A 17,967-nucleotide genomic window follows, 5' to 3' on the forward strand; every position below is an offset into this window, starting at 1 on the left:
CAAATAAAGCACAACACTTGGATTGATTTTTCCAAAAGAATCTCTGCTTACTTTGAGGTAGATGGTAGATAAATATCTATTAGCGTTGACAGAAGGGCTAAAATACTAAAAGGTTTACCGCAAAAATGTCACCGTGAATCACGATTTTTTTAAATCATTTAATAGACCTCATACGTGGGCATCAATTGTTAATGCTCAATAGCAGAAACATTTTGGCACCAATAATATAAATATCTATGTCAGAGTGTATAGTTTTTCTTTTCTTCAATGCAGTTTCTACATACTTCCTACCCAGTTAGTCCCTTCTAAGATTATATTGTCTTCTGCCTACCTCTGGAGCACTTAGAGAGGCTGGCATTATCTTCCCAAGCAAGTATTAATGCTGGGGACCATGGAGTGTGGCTCCCCACATGCATTGTACTTACAGACGCTGAAAAGAATAGATCAAGGTCAGTTCAAAGGCATATATAGCACGAGTTTTGATTTCTCAGACATGCTAATGCAGCACTGAATATTTCTCCTCTCCTCCGCCGTAATGGGACAGAATTCTGTTCTGCCCTCGGAGTTTGCACTCTAGTTTGAATTCCTACATAGTCAGCTAAGCCTTATCATTCTCAACTTAAAATATTAGAGAGCTTAGTTCTTAAATGCAAAACCTTGTTTGTTAAAATGAAGAAGAAGGTTCAACACTCAGTGACTGGCAAGGCTAGAAGAATAGCTGTACAGAGAGATGTTCATGACAGCTGATTCAACTCTTATGAATCTCTGGTGCTCAGCAATCGGTCAGAGACAACTGCTGCTGTAGTAGAAATTGTCTACTAGTAAATAGGGTATAACTAGCAGTGGATGGGAAATAGATGTAGAGAGGTGAAAGAATGATGGCTTGAAAAAGATATAGAAGAGCTGTTAGCTTGCAAGAGCCTGCTTCTTCTTTTTTTTTTTTTCTTTCTTTCTTTTGAAATTATTGTTATTCGAGAAACAAAATATATTCAGTAGAAACAATGATAATTCACAACAAGAATGCATAGTTTAAACAATGCATCAATTTTATCCAAGATGCAACACGTCTCTTGTATTTTTTGGGAACCCTAAGAAAACCCACCTTAGCAAACACGCCCCCCTTTCATCATTCAACCCAACCTTCCCATGTTTGCTGATCAATGCCCACTCACTCATCCACTCAGCTCCCACCCTCTCTCACTAACACGATACTAGTTAAGTATGTAGTGCAGGGGTCAGGAACCTATGGCTCGGGAGCCAGATATGGCTCTTTGATGGCTGCATCTGGCTCGCAGACAAATCTTTAATAAAAAAGTAAAAATCTAACAAAATCCCCCACCCTCCTGACGCCCCTCAAGACCTCCAAAATGTATTTACTACAACTCCTACCCTCCTGACCCCCCCCCCCCCCAAGACCTGCCAAAAGTCCCTGGTGGTCCAGCGGGGGTCCGGGAGCGATCTCCTGGACTTGGGGTGTTGGCTGCCAGTAGTCAAAATGGCGCCGACGGCCCTTTGCCCTCACTATGTCACTGGGGTCGACCAATGGCGGCGGTAGCCCCTGTGACATAGTAAGGGCAAAGGGCCGTCGACGCCATTTTGATTACTGGCAGCCGACGGCCCTTTGCCCTTACTATGTCACAGGGGCTACCGCCGCCATTGGTCGACCCCAGTGACATAGTGAGGGCAAAGGGCCGTCGGTGCCATTTTGACTGCTGGCAGCTGACAGCCCAAGTCCAGGAGATCGCTCCCGGACCCCCGCTGGACCACCAGAGACTTTTGGCAGGTCTTGGGGGGGGGGGGGGTCAGGAGGGTGGGGGTTGTAGTAAATTAATTTTGGAGGTCTTGGGGGGCGTCAGGAGGGTGGGCGGTTTTGTTAGATTTTTACTTTTTTATTAAAGATTTGTCTGCGAGCCCTGGACCCCCACTGGATCACCAGGGACTTTTGGCAGGTCTTGGGAGGGGGGAGGGAGGTTTAGGAGGATGGGGGGTTGTAGTAAATTAATTTGGTAGGTCTTGGGGGAGTCAGGAGGTGGGGGGTTGTATGTAGTATGGCTCTCACGGAATTACATTTTAAAATATGTGGCGTTCATGGCTCTCTCAGCCAAAAAGGTTCCCGACCCCTGTAGTGCCTTAAATGTTGCTATGGAAGGTTGAGTTTCCGCTGGCAGTTTTACAAAATTTGGTCCATCGCAGAAGAGATCCCTTTGCTTTTGCTGTCTTTCTTCACTTAAAATGCAGGAATTCATTATAAAAATATGCTACCATTAACTGCTCCCATAGGAGTAGATTTTTGCACATGTACGCCCGATTTTATAACATGCGTGCCAAGCCTGCGCCGAGCCGCGCTGCCTTCCCCAGTTCCCTCCCATGCTGCTCTGAAATTGGAGCGGCATCGGAGGGAACTTCCCTCCCCCCTCCCCCTACCTCCTCTGCCCTTTTCCCCCTATCTTTCTCTTCTCTTTTTTTTAAATTTCAAAACTTACTTCAGCCCTGGGACTGAAGTAAGTTGCGTGTGCCGGCAAAGCGGCAAATGGCCGCCGTGCCAGGAACCTCTGACCCCACCCCGGACCGCCCCTTTAGTAAAGCCCCGGGACTTAGATGCGTCCCGGGGCTTTATGCATGTTGCTGGTCCTTTATAAAATAGGCCCGGCTCATGAACCCCCTCCCCTGTGTGCGTGTAAGGCTTTTAAAATCCGGCCGTTAAGCTGGGGAGAGCATCATTTGTCCATTGCATTATTATTGCTTTTTCACTTAATAGAATCACCAAATATAAAAAAAACCCAACACTTCTCCAAAGCCACATATTTATCCTCTTCAACATCTATTCCTAGAATTATTAGGGAAGACGTCAGTTCCACTGATTCTAACATGCCTGATTTGAATTCCCTGCCAAAAAGCCTCAGTCTTCCACAGCTAACAAATATATGGATGTCTGTACCTGCATTTCATTAGATTTATTCCATATGGTGTTAAAAGATACATATCTATGTTAAAGCATAGGCTGGGTATCTTTATCAAGAAAGGCCCTGAGTACTAGTTTAAATTGTTTCCCTACTATAACTATCAAATATTAATGGATACAGTTCTGAGAAAAAAACATTTGTCATCCACTGTTACTTCTGTTATTAAGTACCCAGACCAAGTTTCATGTAAACATTTCAAATATACAGCTTGTACACAGTCTCGCAGTAGTTTATACCACCAAGTTATCCTAGCATAGTAACATAGTAAAGAAGGCAGAAAAAGACCAATTGGTCCATCCAATCTGTCCAGCAAGTTTCTTATGGTAGTAGTAAATGCCGCTCTGTGCAGGTTACCCTCAAACCTTATGTTAAGGGTACTAATATTAACAATCAAAACCACGCAACTGTAAAACGCATAACGATTACTGCTAGCAACATTTTTACAGAGTGAGCAGCCTTCCTGATAATTCATGCAATGCTGCTGCTTGAATGAGCTTTGCTTTTGGACTTGGCCATAGAAGCAGTCCTGCACTTTTTTTCCCTAATGCCTGCGAATCAGTACCCTGGACCATAAACGTCAGGGCCCAGTGTTGGCTGCTGTCTGAATCCCATTCCCCTCCCTCCCCCCTCTCCCCCTTTAGGCTGTCAAAGCAGAGAGCAATGCTGCAGTTGTGTCAAAATCATGTAAAGCTAATTGGTTAAGGGTAGTAATCCCCATGCCTTCTGTTAGGGGTAGTAACTGCTGCTCCAATTAAATATCCTATTAAATTTGACCGGTGTGCCTCTTTATACTCAAGTCTGAACTCCCCACTATGGACTTTACAGAGTAGTGTTTACAAAGTGCTGTTATAAAATGCCTAACTTGTAGTTAGCCATAAAAATGAGTGGCAGGAATATGGTGCTTTTTCATGCACTGCTTGGCATGTCAGATGACCCAGCACATAGAAGATCCCAAACATTGGCCAGACCCTTAACCCTCCTTAAGTAGAAAGGTCCAAATATTTGTCCTGGGGGAAAAGGAGCATGTTTAATAAACTGTACAAAAGGTGAGGCCTAAGGGAATAGTTAGTTATAAAAAAAAAAAGAAAATTCTGTATCCACATCCAAGCTTTAGTCAAGAAGTAAAAAAAATGTGATTCATTAACTGGACGAACAGCACTTGCCCCTTGAAAATGCAAACAATCAATGAGGCAAGCTCCACTTTATATTGCAATAAGGAGGTGACAGCATATTTATTAGAACCCAGCAGTTGGTTAGCAGTTAGTCTCATCTGACATGCCTCGTTGTACTGGTGCAGATCAGGCAGATGCAAGCCACCCATCCGCCTGTCACTTAACACTTTAGCGTAGCTTATCCTTGCAGGTTTTCCCTACCAGGAAACTGCATCACAGTAGATTTGAACATTCTGATACTTTATTTAATCCAGCATGGAACCATCTGAAGCCTATCATTTTCACTAGTGCACATCTCCCATACAGGGACAATGGTAAATCTCGCCACTTGGTAAAAAGCTTTTTCATCCTGTCAATGTCTCTAATATTAAAATTGTAAATAGTCGGGTAGGCTATTTCCATACAACCTCTCTGGCAAAGTTCCATCAAGAGGGAAATTTATATATTTAGAGTAATCAATACTTATTCCTGAGAACTTACCAAAGGATGCTATTGTATCTACAACACAAGGGTTACCACTCATAAATAACATGTCGTCTGCAAACAGGCTGATCTTAAATTTGTGGCCTTGATATCAAATACCCTTATATTCGTCCAGTTCCTGCAGCTTAATAGCCAAGAGCTCTAGAAAAAGGAGGAACAACAATGATAAGGGACACCCCTGATGAGTTCCCCTATAGAGAGGAAAAGAATCAGGTGGGTGTCCTTTTACTAAAATTGGAGCATTTGGAGAATTGTACAAAGTGTCTATGCCATGTAAAAAGTAATCACAAAACCCATATTCAGAAACCAACCAAAAGAGATATGATCAGTTAATCTTGTTGAAACTTTTTTCTGCATCTAAACTAAGGAAAAGAGCATCTGAATTACTTGACTCCAAGGACAGCAAAACCTTAACTATGTTAACTAAGGAAAATCTCTTTCACACAGATCTCACTTGGTCCAAGCCAAACAAATTAGGAATTACACCCCCCACCCCCCCAGCCTGATAACCAGAACAGAAGCAAATAATTTCATGTCAGAGTTAAGAAGTGAAATGGGACAAGAGGATTCAGGCACCAATGGATCTTCACCTTTCATATGTAAGATAGATGTGCCGTGTTCATATAATTGGAGAACCTTTTATGTACTACCACCTCTGCAAACTTGGGTTGTCATTTATCAAAATGCATTAGGGCGTTATCGTGGGCGTTATTGCGGGTGTTAGGGCCCTAACGCATGTGATAAACAGCGCATCGCAAAATGCATATGCAAATTTGAAATTTTTATTAAAGTGGCAGGAGTTTGGGCAGAGTAAATGGAAATGAGGGCTGGTTAATGTTGCGTGTGATAACATAACGTACACTATCGCGGAATTTAATGTTGGAAATAACTACACCTTTTTCCTGAGCATTATGTCTGCAATAGCTGTGCATTACGGCCGAAACGGGATTTATCTCAAATCCCGTTTCGGGAGGGGAGGAGAAGAGCCTCTGTGGAGGCCCACTGATTTTTGAACTTTTTATACCACTGTAAGAGGGGGGTATTATGAACTCTGGGTGAGGTTTGTGAGCACATAAGAACATGCCATACTGAGTCAGACCAAGGGTCGATCAAGCCCAGCATCCTGTTTCCAACAGTGGTCAATTCAGGCCATAAGAACCTGGCAAGTACCCAAAAACTAAGCATATCACATGCTACTGATGCTAGTAATAGCAGTGGCTATTTTCTAAGTCAGCTTAATTAATAGCAGGTAATGGACTTCTCCTCAAAGAACTTATCCAAATCTTTTTTAAACCCAGCTACACTAACTGCATTAACCACATCCCTTGGCAACAAATTCTAGAGTTTAATTGTGCATTGAGTAAAAAAGAACTTTCTCAGATTAGTGTCTTGTTTTGTTCTTTTTTTAATCCTTTGTCCTTTTCCTAATATGTAGGAAATAACAAGAACTACAGAATATAGCAATGCAAACATTAACAGATCAGCCAAAAATATTCAGCTAACATAGCCCCCCTTCCCACCCTTGTCAGTGTGCTGCAGTGAGTCAGGTTATAGATGTATGACACTGTCTATGTTGCATCCTGGTCAGGAGACCATCCTTCTCCAGAGGGATGCAATGACCAGGCACTGTATTCCTGCCACTCATCTGTGGGCCGTAACGCCAACAGGTTGTTCCTGGTTTTGATGTTGAGCGACATCAGGTACGGCCGCCAGACAGTCATAAACTGAGCGTAGATCTTGGAAGAGTTATGATGAGCTGTCAAGATCTTGTAGGTGGCCATTCTGTGAAGATGTCTTCTCCAGTACATGATAGATGATATTTCTACCACAGTCCAATGTTCCAAAATGGATTTTATGGTCATCAGTAACAACCACTGGGCATCTGTGATTTGGTGAGGGAGGTCATCTCTCTGCGTGAACAAGCATATCAAAAGGTCCAGCGGTACTACAATATTTATCCACTGATTGGCAATATGGAGGACATCGCCCCAAAAGTCTGATATTCTTGCACAGTTCCAGAATAAATGGGAGAGAGTACCAGGCACTGTATTACATTTGGTACATTTATGTTCAATATATTTATTAAGTGATCCAGAAACAAACAGTATACACCATTCATGAATCATGGTAACAGATGGCAAAACATAAGAAGAGCAATACAAATACTATGTACAGTTAAATTGACGACCACTCTGAATTTTTATCCAATTAGGAAAACCTGTCCCTTCTCTTCCCCCTTATACACGGAGCTCTGTTATCTTCCCTGTGTTCACAGGGCTCCATTAAATACCAGACATAAATGAGATAAGCCACTTAAGGTTCTCCCCCCCCCCCCCAATTCGCTCCAGAGATCTATAGCTGTAAGACAAATAAGTCCGGGTTGTACCCACAGGTAACATATTCACCCATTGAGTACCAAACTACGAGCTCTATGGGGTAATTGTTGCAAATATGGGTCCCATGTCTGAAGAAAGGTACGACGACGTCCCATTGATGCCTGAGATGTCAAATTTTCTAACTGCATCAAGCGATGAAAATAGATTCTCCAGGTCCAGAATGAAGGTCCCTTCTGTTCATGCCAATGTAGCAGAATGACCTTTTTCCCCAACTAGTCCAGCTTTTTTTTTTTAACAATGTTCTAGGACCGGCGCTGGGTATCAAATAATGTGTTACACAATGAAACAGCCACATATACAGTGAGTAGGGTAAGCAAACCCCAATTAACACTTCTAAATAGGCTTTAATTTGTCGGTAATACCTTTGAGCATTATTACAGGCCCAAAAGACATGTGCTAGAGTCCCCGTCCCCTTCCCACAGCGTACGCACTGGTCTGTATCTGTAAGGCCAGCTTTGAATGCAATTTGAGGCAAGACAAAAGCTCTACGCAAAAATTTTAAATGCATCTCTCGAAAATTCATATTACTGGTAACAGGTAGGACCCCCCATACACTACAAGAGAAAATGCGTGGCATCAACTTAAAACTGTCATCTCTATTCCAACTGCTTGTAGTACATGGATAGGGAAGGTTCTTTAGTGGCATCAAAGTGAAAGAACCCATCAAGCGTTTTGAAAGTCGCCAAGTGTTCCGGCCTCCCTAGGGATCTAAGGTAGTGGCCCAGTTGCATATAACCAAAACAGTGTTTGCTGGGGATCCCATACAGTTCCTGTAGACTAGCGAAGGACATATACCCCCCTTCCGCATCTAACACATGACCCAGATAAACAACACCCTTGGTCTGCCAAGTAACAAAATAAGTGGTAGTGGATCCTGGCGAGAAGTCTGGATTGCCTCTCAAAGAGGTTAAATAGGTGCACTGCTTGGGTATCCCCAAAACACTAGTGAGATGTGCCCACATCTTTCGCAAGGGCAGTACCAATGGGTGGCGGGCTAATAAATGGGGCCAAGGGGCCAGTGAAAGTTGCCTCCGCCAGTACATTGACAAAGGGAGACTTCCCCAGGAGCCAACCTCTGATCAAGCGAAGGTTCGCCGTTCACCTATAACGATTAAGATGAGGAATTCCCATGCCCCCCTCAGACCAAGGCTGTTTTAACCAACGCAATGGTATTCTTGCTTTCCCTCCTTTCCAAATAAAGTGAAGTAATAATTTATCTACTCGATTGAGATCTCTGAATAATAATAACATAGGATAATTCTGTAAAACATATAACCACTTGGGTAATATCACCATCTTAAATAAAGCTATTCGACCTCCCACTGAGAGCGTTAAGTAATGCCACACCTAAAGCTTCTCCTGTGTGGTCTGTAATAAAGGACGAATAGTACGATGATACATTTTGTATAAATCGGTGGTAAGGTATATTCCCAAATATTTAAGTGAACCATAGGCCCATTGCAGGGGAAAAGATCCCTCCCAATGTTCCTTTAGTGAGTCTGGAAAAGCCAACGCCTCCGACTTATCCCAATTGATACGCATGCCAGAGAGCACTGAGTATTGATGATACACTCCAAGAAGGGTCTGCAACGAGCGGCGGGGAGACATAAGAAATAACAATACGTTATCAGCGAAGGCAGCATACTTAAATACTTCTTTTTGCTTCCCATCTCGAAATTATATACCCCTAATGTTCACGTTTGTTTGTATGGCCAATAAAAAGGGTTCCAAGGTAAGTAAAAAAAAAAAAAAAAAAAAAAGCAGAGGAGATAACGGGCAACCTTGCCTAGTTCCCCTTTCCACCACAAAGGGGTCTGTCAGCCCTCCGTTAACCTGTATGTACGCCTCTGGGGAACTGTATATAAAAGTTCAACAGCTTGGTGGAAGAACCCGCTAATCCCTATTAGTTGTTAAATATGAAACATGAAGCCCCATTCCACCCTGTCAAATGCCTTTTCGGCGTCCAGACTTATCACCAGGTATGGATCCTGCACTCTATTGCAGAAAGCCATGGCCATAACCACTTGTCTAATATTTCGAAGGGAATACCGTCGCTTAACAAAGCCCGCCTGACCCGGTTGTATTAGATAAGGCAAAACATTCCCCAAACTCTCAGCTAGAACTTTGGCCAATATCTTATGATCGACATTCAACAACGAGATGGGCCGATATGATTCTGGTAATAAGGGATCTTTTACCTGGCTTCGGGATCAAGGTGACATAGGCTTGGTTCCCTCTTAAGGGAAATGTACCCTGGGCTATGAGCGAGTTATATACAATAGGCAGAAGCCTTACATTTGGTACATTTATCAGAAGTCAACAACCTATGGTAAAATTTGAATAACGTCTCTCTATGCAACATATGTTCAGATACCTCCTTACAACCTTGGAAACACTGGTATAACAATTGAGATGTGATGCGCCGACCCAATTCTTGAGTCCAACGCTCCAATTGTGGGAATACTTGTAATGCCTGGCCGTCAGCTAGCGCTTTAACAATCATAGCACATGAAATTGATTTCCCCGGTGGAGGGGTAAAAACTTTTTTCAGACACTCGGGATATTAAGGACAACCATTGTGGTAGGACATCCTTTTCTACAAAATGCCAGATTTGGAGATAGGCAAAAAGGTCCTATAAGGGATATTAAATTCACCGTGGAGATCTTCAAATGACCTCATCGCATCCCTGTCGTCTTGTACTAATTGCCGAATGTGACATAGCCCAGTTGCGGCCCATTCTAAGAAAACTGAGCTATCCATCCCTGGAGTGAACCGTGGATGTCCCACTATGGACATATATGGGGATATTTCCCAGGAGATTTGTAACCTGCGGCACAGCCATTTCCAGGCAGATCTGCATATGGTCACTATGGACTGGTTTGGATAAATTGGGGGAGTAGATTATGCGGCACGAGTAACATGTTTCCCACCTGTAAGGGTGCACTCCAACCTTGCAGGAAACGCACTGGTGAGAACATTTTCACACCAATCAACCATTCATATGGTAAAAGACACTAGGTTAGGGCATCCCATTCCCCCTTGCCCCCAAGGTAATTGTAGTTTAGCTAAAGGCAGTCTGGCCTGTCTATTTTGCCACAAGTAGTGATGCAGGGCCTTCTCTAACTCTACCAAATGACCTTTACAAATTTGGATGGGAAGCATTTGCAATATATACAACCAGCGAGGTAATTCCACTATTTTAAACAATTAGATCCTGCCATTAAGTGACAAGGGTAGGGAGGTCGTTGTTTAGTTTTCTTTAACAATGGTACAATGTTACATTCATATAATGATGAACAATCCGCAGGGATAAGCACCCCTAAATTCCTTTTAATATCAATCCAGATCAGTACCATTTCTCCGTATAACCAACCAGTGACGAAAACGAAGTGTCCTGCTTTATCAATATGAGCAGAGAGATGCTCAAATGCCACCCCTTTCCTACCAATATGGCAACCCCCCTTTTCTGCCAACTGCGAGTGAGTAGTAGACTTGATCAACTCATTCCCTTGCTAACTTTTCATGTTCCTTATCATTTAAGTGTGTTTCCTGTAAACATGCGATTTTGGTTTTGTGATGTCTAAGAGGAGGTCAGTACTTTAGATCTCTTAACAGGTGAGCCCAAACCCGCGACATTCCATGAGAATGCGTGTCACCTCAGCCATACTTTACCCAGTAGCATCGATTAATGCAATCTGATATCACTTAGCCATCGTGTTGTACGCCGGATTCCCCCCCCAGTCTAGGGATTCCAGTTGATTATCCCTACTGCAATCATGTAAGCGGTCTCCATCAGCGGTATCCTGCCCCCAGCAGCACTAATCTCCAAACTATCCCAAGATGTGGAAATTTGCCCCTCCCCGTACCCTCCCCTACTTCCCACCTGGCTTCTTGTGCCAGGTTGCACACCTTTGATCCCAAACACCTCCATCAGAAATAGGAGGATGAGGAACCACATTGTGATCCGTTCCAGGGTTTCCCCTCTTTTCAGCATGAACATATTAAGTTATTGACCCTTCGCAGAAAGGCAGCAGCAATAGACGCAGATTGGCATTCGCCACTCAGAAAAAGGTAGCATTCAGTAAAGTAGTCCAGAATCCATGCAGATCGTAATACTCGCCATCCCTACAAGCTGTTCAGAAATTCTTGGGCAGCCATCACCGTGTCAAATATCCGCTAGGATCCCTGGTGCTCCACTCGTAGCCTGGCGGGGTATTGCAGGTTAAACCGTACTTGGCGCTTATGAAGTTCTGCACAGATGGTTGAGTAGGCCTTCCTCTTTTGTGATACTTGCGTGGAATAGTCCTGGAAAACCATGATTCGTTTCCCATCGTAGGTGAGTGAGGATGTTTTCCTGTAAGTTTGTAGAATTGCAGCCTTGAGGGCAAAGTTGAGATATTTAGCTATAGCCACTCGTGGTCTGGGCATATTTACTGCTCGTGCCCCCAGATGATGTGCTCTTTCAACAAAACACTGTCCCAATAGGTGGTTTAAGTCCAGTTCTTTTAATAGCCAGCCTTCCAATAATTGTTTTAACTCATGGTCACTCACAGTTTCTGGGAAGCCGACAAAGCGTAGGTTGCTCCTCCTGAACCTGTTTTCCAGGTCATCAACTTTTGCTTCCAGGGCTTCTACTTGCTTTCCCAGTTGTCCCTTCTGCGTGTGTAGGGTCTGAGCTTCAGATTCGACTGCAGCAACTCTGTGCTGCGTCTCTTCCACCTGCTGCCTGATAGCGCTCAAGTTTCGTTCCTGGCTGCAATTTGCTGGGAGAGCTCTAAGAATTTTCCTTCCAGCGCTGCCGCCACTGCTCGGGACACCTCCTCTACTAGAGCATCATGATTCTCTGTTGCAGCGCAAGGGCTCGGAGGCCCGTCCGCCATTTTGGCATCGGCCGGCTTGCTCCCTGCTTTCTTGTTGCGCTGCATTTTGCTTGCCATGCCTTCCCCGACGCGATCGAAGAAGTCCACAATTTATTTATTTATTTATTTAGCGTTTTTCTATACCGGCATTCATGATTAGAAACCACATCATGCCGGTTTACATAAAACAAGGGGTGAGAACAAGAAACGAAAAACAAGTGCAAGGAGAACAAAAGTTACATTACAACAGGGTCTTAAAACTGATATCAGTGCAGGATAGTAAAAGAGTTTCTGTGCTGTGATGTAGACGAAAGCCAAATTGGTATTGATCTAAAATAGAGTTTGGGAAGCCACGAGTATGTTTTCCTGGGTCAATCGCTGCAATTAGTGGGTCTTTTTAGAGATTTATGGAGCAGGCCCCGGGAGCGAGTCTGATGTGCGTGTCACTCGCTCATCAGGTCACGTGGTTCCTCTTTTCTCAGATTAGTTTTAAATGTGCTACATGCTAACTTCATGGAGTGCCCCCTAGTCCTTCTATTATCCAAAAGAGTAAATAACCAATTTCACATTTATCCGTTCTAGACCTCTCATGATTTTAAACACCTCTATCATATCCCCCCTCAGCTGTCTCTTCTCCAAGCTGAACAGCCCTAACCTCTTCAGCCTTTCCTCATAGGAGTACTGTGTGAAATGCATCTTATTCTAAGAGAGCTTTGATGTGCTTTAATAGACGAATTTTATAGAAAGAAGCTTTAACAGCTAACTTAATGTGTGAATCCATATTAAGTTTTGGGTAAAAGCATATGCTAGGATTTCAGGCACTGTCGGTAATTTTGATCATGGCATTGTCTATTGATATTTGTCATCAAAGGAGGGTTTACCTAAAATAGTTATTTCTGTTTTGGACAGATTTAGACAAAGTTTGTGATGGTACAGCCAAGTTTTTATATAAGTTAGACAAAGGGTAATGAATTGTTGAGTAGATCACCAGTCGTGACGGGTCAGAAAGAAAAACTGAATATCATCTGCATAAATACGATAGGAGACACTTGAGAGTGGATAGAAGCTTACAAATAGGAGACAAGTAGATATTAAACAAGACTGTGGAAAGTGTGGATTCTTGTGGGACACTGGTATTGAGAGGGAACCAAGACGATGTTGTAGAATTAATGATGACATACTAAGTTTTATTGAGAAGATATGATTTGAACCATTGTAAAACGGTGCCAGATAAAACCAATGCTTGATAAGTGCGAGAGTAGAATGTTGTGGTTAATCGTGTCAAATGCTCCTGACAGGTCTAGAAAGATGTACACACAAGAGGTTCCAGAGTCAAAACCGTGGTGTAAGATATCAGTGCAGGATAGTAAAAGAGTTTCTGTGCTGTGATGTAGACGAAAGCCAAATTGGTATTGATCTAAAATAGAATGCTGATCCAAATAATCTGAGAGTTGTTTTAGTACTACTGACTCAGTGATTTTAGCTATGAAGGCTGAGCAGAGAGAGGATGACAATTACTGTAATCAGGCAAAGTGTTAATGGAATTCTTAGGAACTGGTGAGATAACGGCTTTTTCTAAAGAATTGGGAAATTATCCAGTGGCTAGTGATGTGTTAACTATATTTGCAATAGGTAGAGCAATATCATCTTTGATGGATTTAAGCAAGGTAGTTGAGCAAGAAGAAAGCAGATAAGTGGATGGATTCATTTTGGATATGATCTGAAGTACTTGCAACTAGTTCAAAAGACTCCCAACTGTGAATTGGAGAGGTATGTGGTGAAATAGTGGGGAGTATGTTAGGGAAAGTATTCATGATGCTTTGTATTTTGTTCTGAAAGACATTTTTAAAAGCTTTGCACAGGTCAAAAGTGGAGTTAACTTTTGGGTAGATACAATTAAAATTATTTTTAGTTAATGTTTTATCTGTATTAAAAATAATTTTTGGGTTATTGTTTGCTTGTGAAATGTGTTTAGAGAAATATGCTTTTTTGGCTGTGTTGCTGGATGAGCAGTATTTGGCCAATTCAGTATGATATAGAGTAAGATTGTGAGCAGATTTCTCTTCTCGAGGGGGCGCTGATGTCATGCGCAGAGATAGCAGCTAAACTTTTGAGCTCCCGCCGTCTCCTGTTAAATCTATCTGCATCTAATCTTTACTAGTCCTGAAATCACCGACAGACACCTCGGGAAAGCAGCCAAGATCCTTGTCATGGCAGTGAAAAAGAAAAGTCTAGACTTTCAGTGATTTTTCTTTTACCAAAGAAGGAAATCGCGCCGCTGATGGCTTAGTCGACCGTGAGGTAGGAGAACAAAATGGCGCCGGCTCACACTCTCCTAGTCCCGAAACAGACAGACCTTACCCTGAGCACCCGGGCACGCAAGATTCGGACCACCTGACTCACGCTGAGTTTCGCGACTGGTTCACAAGTCTCCAGGCTGATATTGAGGCTTACAGGCAGGAGCTACTAACCCATGTTGAAGAAATGCGGGAAGATCTCATGTGCCTGGGGTACCATGTTGATGAATTGGATGTGCGTCTAGAGGACCAGCATGAATTATCCTCCTCTAATAAAACCGCTTGCGAAAACTCCGCTCTGATACCTATCAATTAACAACGAAAATAGCTGACTTGGAAAATTGGGTGCGTCGAAGTAATCTTCGCTTCCCTGGTTTCCCAGAGGCAACTACATCTGAGAATTGCTCTGATATTATTTAAAAAAAAAAATTCTGTCAACAACTCCTAATAGAGACAAATCACACCGAAGGATATGTCCCTCCAGAAATTTGATTAGACCGAGCCCACAGAGCTCTCAAAGCTCCACAGCCCAATCGCACAGAGATATTATTGTATGCTTCTCTGACTTCATCATCAAAGAGCAAATTGCAGTGGCAGCCAGGGCTTGCAGCGCGTGGCCCTGGGAAGGACATAACATCTGTTTTTCCTGATTTATCATCTGCCACCCTGCAAAACAGGCAATGCTTCAGAGAAATAACCACCTTTTTTGCACAGCAAAAACACAATGTACCACTGGTTACATCCATTTGGGCTCTCTTGTATTATGGATGGCGCTACCCGCTAATATCTATTCCATGCAGAGGCATCACCACACACATCAACCTGTGGGTTCACCAGCTCACAAGCTTCGACGAAAACCTCCTGGAGAGACCACTTCCCGCAAGCCATACCCAGCCTGGCAGAGGGTGGGCAAGAGTAACAGTCGGCTACGTCGCCACTCTGGAGGCTCTACTTCTAGCCAGGGCCCTGCTTGAACATCTTGATTTTCATCCTTGTGAGACATATTGCTATTGTCTGCTCTAAAAAGAAACTGGATCTGGACTTTATGGTTATGATGATACTATCACCCCATCTTATATGACCAGTCTGCCTCTTTTACTCTTCTATCTTTCATTCCAGATGATGTTGTTGTGACTGTTTGTTTTTGTTAATACATGACGTTACAGATGCTATGGGAGATGGTGGCGTACCATCCCACTTGCGTGTGACGTGCTTCTCCCCCTTGACTCGGGGATGGTACAAGCCTGCTGGGAGGTTTCTGCAGGCCTATATAAAGTTTTGGGGGGCTCTTACAGTCCTTAGGGGATTCATGCTAATTTTAATAACCATACCATTCTATTGCCTGCATTTTACATTGCACTGTTATCAATGCAGTTACTTGGTCTCCTCGATGTATACACTAATTCTTTTCTTATGTTCTCTCTCCCAGATAATAGATGTCCTGATAGGTGATACCATTGTTGGTATTATCATCCAGAACATAAGAGATGAGTCTTGTACCTTGATACTTCTTCAGTTAATACTTAAGAAATGGTGAATTTAAAACTTCTCTCAGTAAATACTAAGGGTCTAAACTCTCCACAAAAGCGCTCCCTTTTTTTTACAGAGAACTGGCGGTCTCCTTCCCAGATATAGTATTTGTGCAGGAGACACATTTTACTGGTAGATACGAGTCCCTTATGAGGTCATCTAAATTTAATCACCAATATTATTCTGCAGCCAACAAATCTGCTAAATATGGGGGGTTGGTATTTTATTTGCATCACATCTAGTATTTGAGTGTAAAAGCTGTATTAAGGATCCAAAGGGTCGCTATCTGTTATGTATTAAGATTCATGATTGTGATTATACTGTTTTCAATCTCTATGCTCCAAATAGGGAACAGGCTGTATTTTTTCAAGCAATCCATCATATCCTGGTACAACATTCTGTGGGAAAATTGATTATGGGAGGAGACTATAGATACTTTCAAGGGCCACTCACATACTGCAATGATCCATACTCGGGCCCTTAAGGAGCTCTTAGAGCATAACCTAGTGGATCTCTGGAGAGTAAAATATCCGCACTCTCGCTCGTACTCATATTATTCCAAGGCACATGATTCGTACTCTGGAATTGACTACTTTTTAATAGATAACTCCCTCTACCATTCTGTACGACACTCCGAGGTGGGCATAATCACTTGGTCTGACCACGCACCAATACTCCTGACCCTTCAGTTACAGGGAGGGGAACATGGATGTCGCTTTTGGAGACTCAATGATTCAATTTACCCTATACACAAACCTCCTCACAAGCAATTCGTGATTTTTTTCTAGATAATGTAAGCTCGGTAACTTCCCCGATCATAATATGGAATTGTTTCAAATCTTTTATTCAAGGTCACTTTATCTCTCGCTCCTCCCATCTCAAAAAACAAAGGAAGCAGCCTGATCCCTTCTTAGAGGCCAGATTGCGACATTAACTCATAAGCATGTACATACTGGTTCCGCAAAAATATTGATCCACTTATCCAAGGCTCGGGAGGACCTTCAAAGGTTATAGGTAGACCATATAGCTCATATAATGACTATTACCCATCAAGCCTACTTTGAGGGGGGAGATAAAGCTGGAAAGATTCTTGCACAGCAATTGAAAAAACTCTCCTTCCAAAACCATATTCTCAAAATAAAAAATGATCAGGATCAACTTGAGTACACCAATGTGGCTATTACACAACAATTTCTTAAATTTTATCAAACTATGTGGTTGTGTTGTGGTTTTGAGGTGTTTGAGTGGATTCTTGGCTACTGTGGAGATAATCACATCCATGGGGAACCACAGTACTAGGCTAGACTTGGGATGCACAAACACAGAGATTCATCTTTTATTGTACAGCTGATGTATACCACATGGGGTGGCAGTAGTGAGGTGATCCAGAGGTAGCAGTCCAGGGACCCGTCTCACAGAGATAGTATAGAGATATCCGGAGGCAGGTTTCCAGCGCAGCAGAGCTGTAGATGAGACAGACTGAGAAAGTTAGGTTACTCACTAACGGGCCGATACAGTACCGACGCGTAAAAAAAAAGTGCGGCAGTGTCGGGCGCCCGCTCATTTGACGCACGCACATTTTGGTTCTCGATCCACTCTATTCAGTATTCAAATTAGACGCAAATCAAAGCGGTGTCAAAGGAGCACCAAAAGCGCACGTATGAAGCGGTAGGCGTTCGCAATCGATTTTACTGTATAGAGCGCCTATACAGCATCCAGGGTGCGCTGCATCCATACCTGTCATTTCTAATGTCATTTTGAAAATGTAGGAAATGTTATCGATCTGGAAATGTTACATTCCAAACTTTTCATCGATTTGGAAACATCCCATTTTCCTCCCCTTTGTGACATCATCGCCGCGTCATAATCCTACCTTGGACATGTATATAAGTCGCATCGCCAAGTAGCAAAAATCCCTTTGTATTTGGTTCAGACCAGGACAGAGTGGTTACAGTGGTACCTTTTGGATATTATTCGGAAGATCAGCAACGCTTTCAGCAGGTAAGTGGATGGTTCTTTCCAACAGACCCCGCATGGACACCAGGGCTGCTGCCCTGAGCATCCAGACGTCCTCGATCGGAGGCCCCGCTACCTTCCACGTCCGGGCGCTCAAGGCAGTGGCCATGGACGTTGGAAGGCAGCGGGGCCTCCGATCACGGACGTCCGGAAAGAGGCGGGAATGTCAGCCCCTACCTTCCACGTCCGGGTGCCTGTGAAGGCCTGGAAAGGCGCTCAAGGCAGCCTGGATTTCCGGAAATAGCTGCCT

The 17,967-nt window shown here is 43.2% G+C and overlaps 1 protein-coding gene across 4 annotated transcripts in view; it reads left to right on the top strand.

The window, feature by feature from the left end:
- Positions 1-17,967, top strand: part of SLC7A6 (solute carrier family 7 member 6) — a 182,020-nt gene that overhangs the window by 32,768 nt on the left and 131,285 nt on the right. The window lies entirely within an intron of this gene.

Source organism: Rhinatrema bivittatum, chromosome 7, assembly GCF_901001135.1.
Source record: "Rhinatrema bivittatum chromosome 7, aRhiBiv1.1, whole genome shotgun sequence".
Lineage (NCBI taxonomy): Eukaryota > Metazoa > Chordata > Amphibia > Gymnophiona > Rhinatrematidae > Rhinatrema > Rhinatrema bivittatum.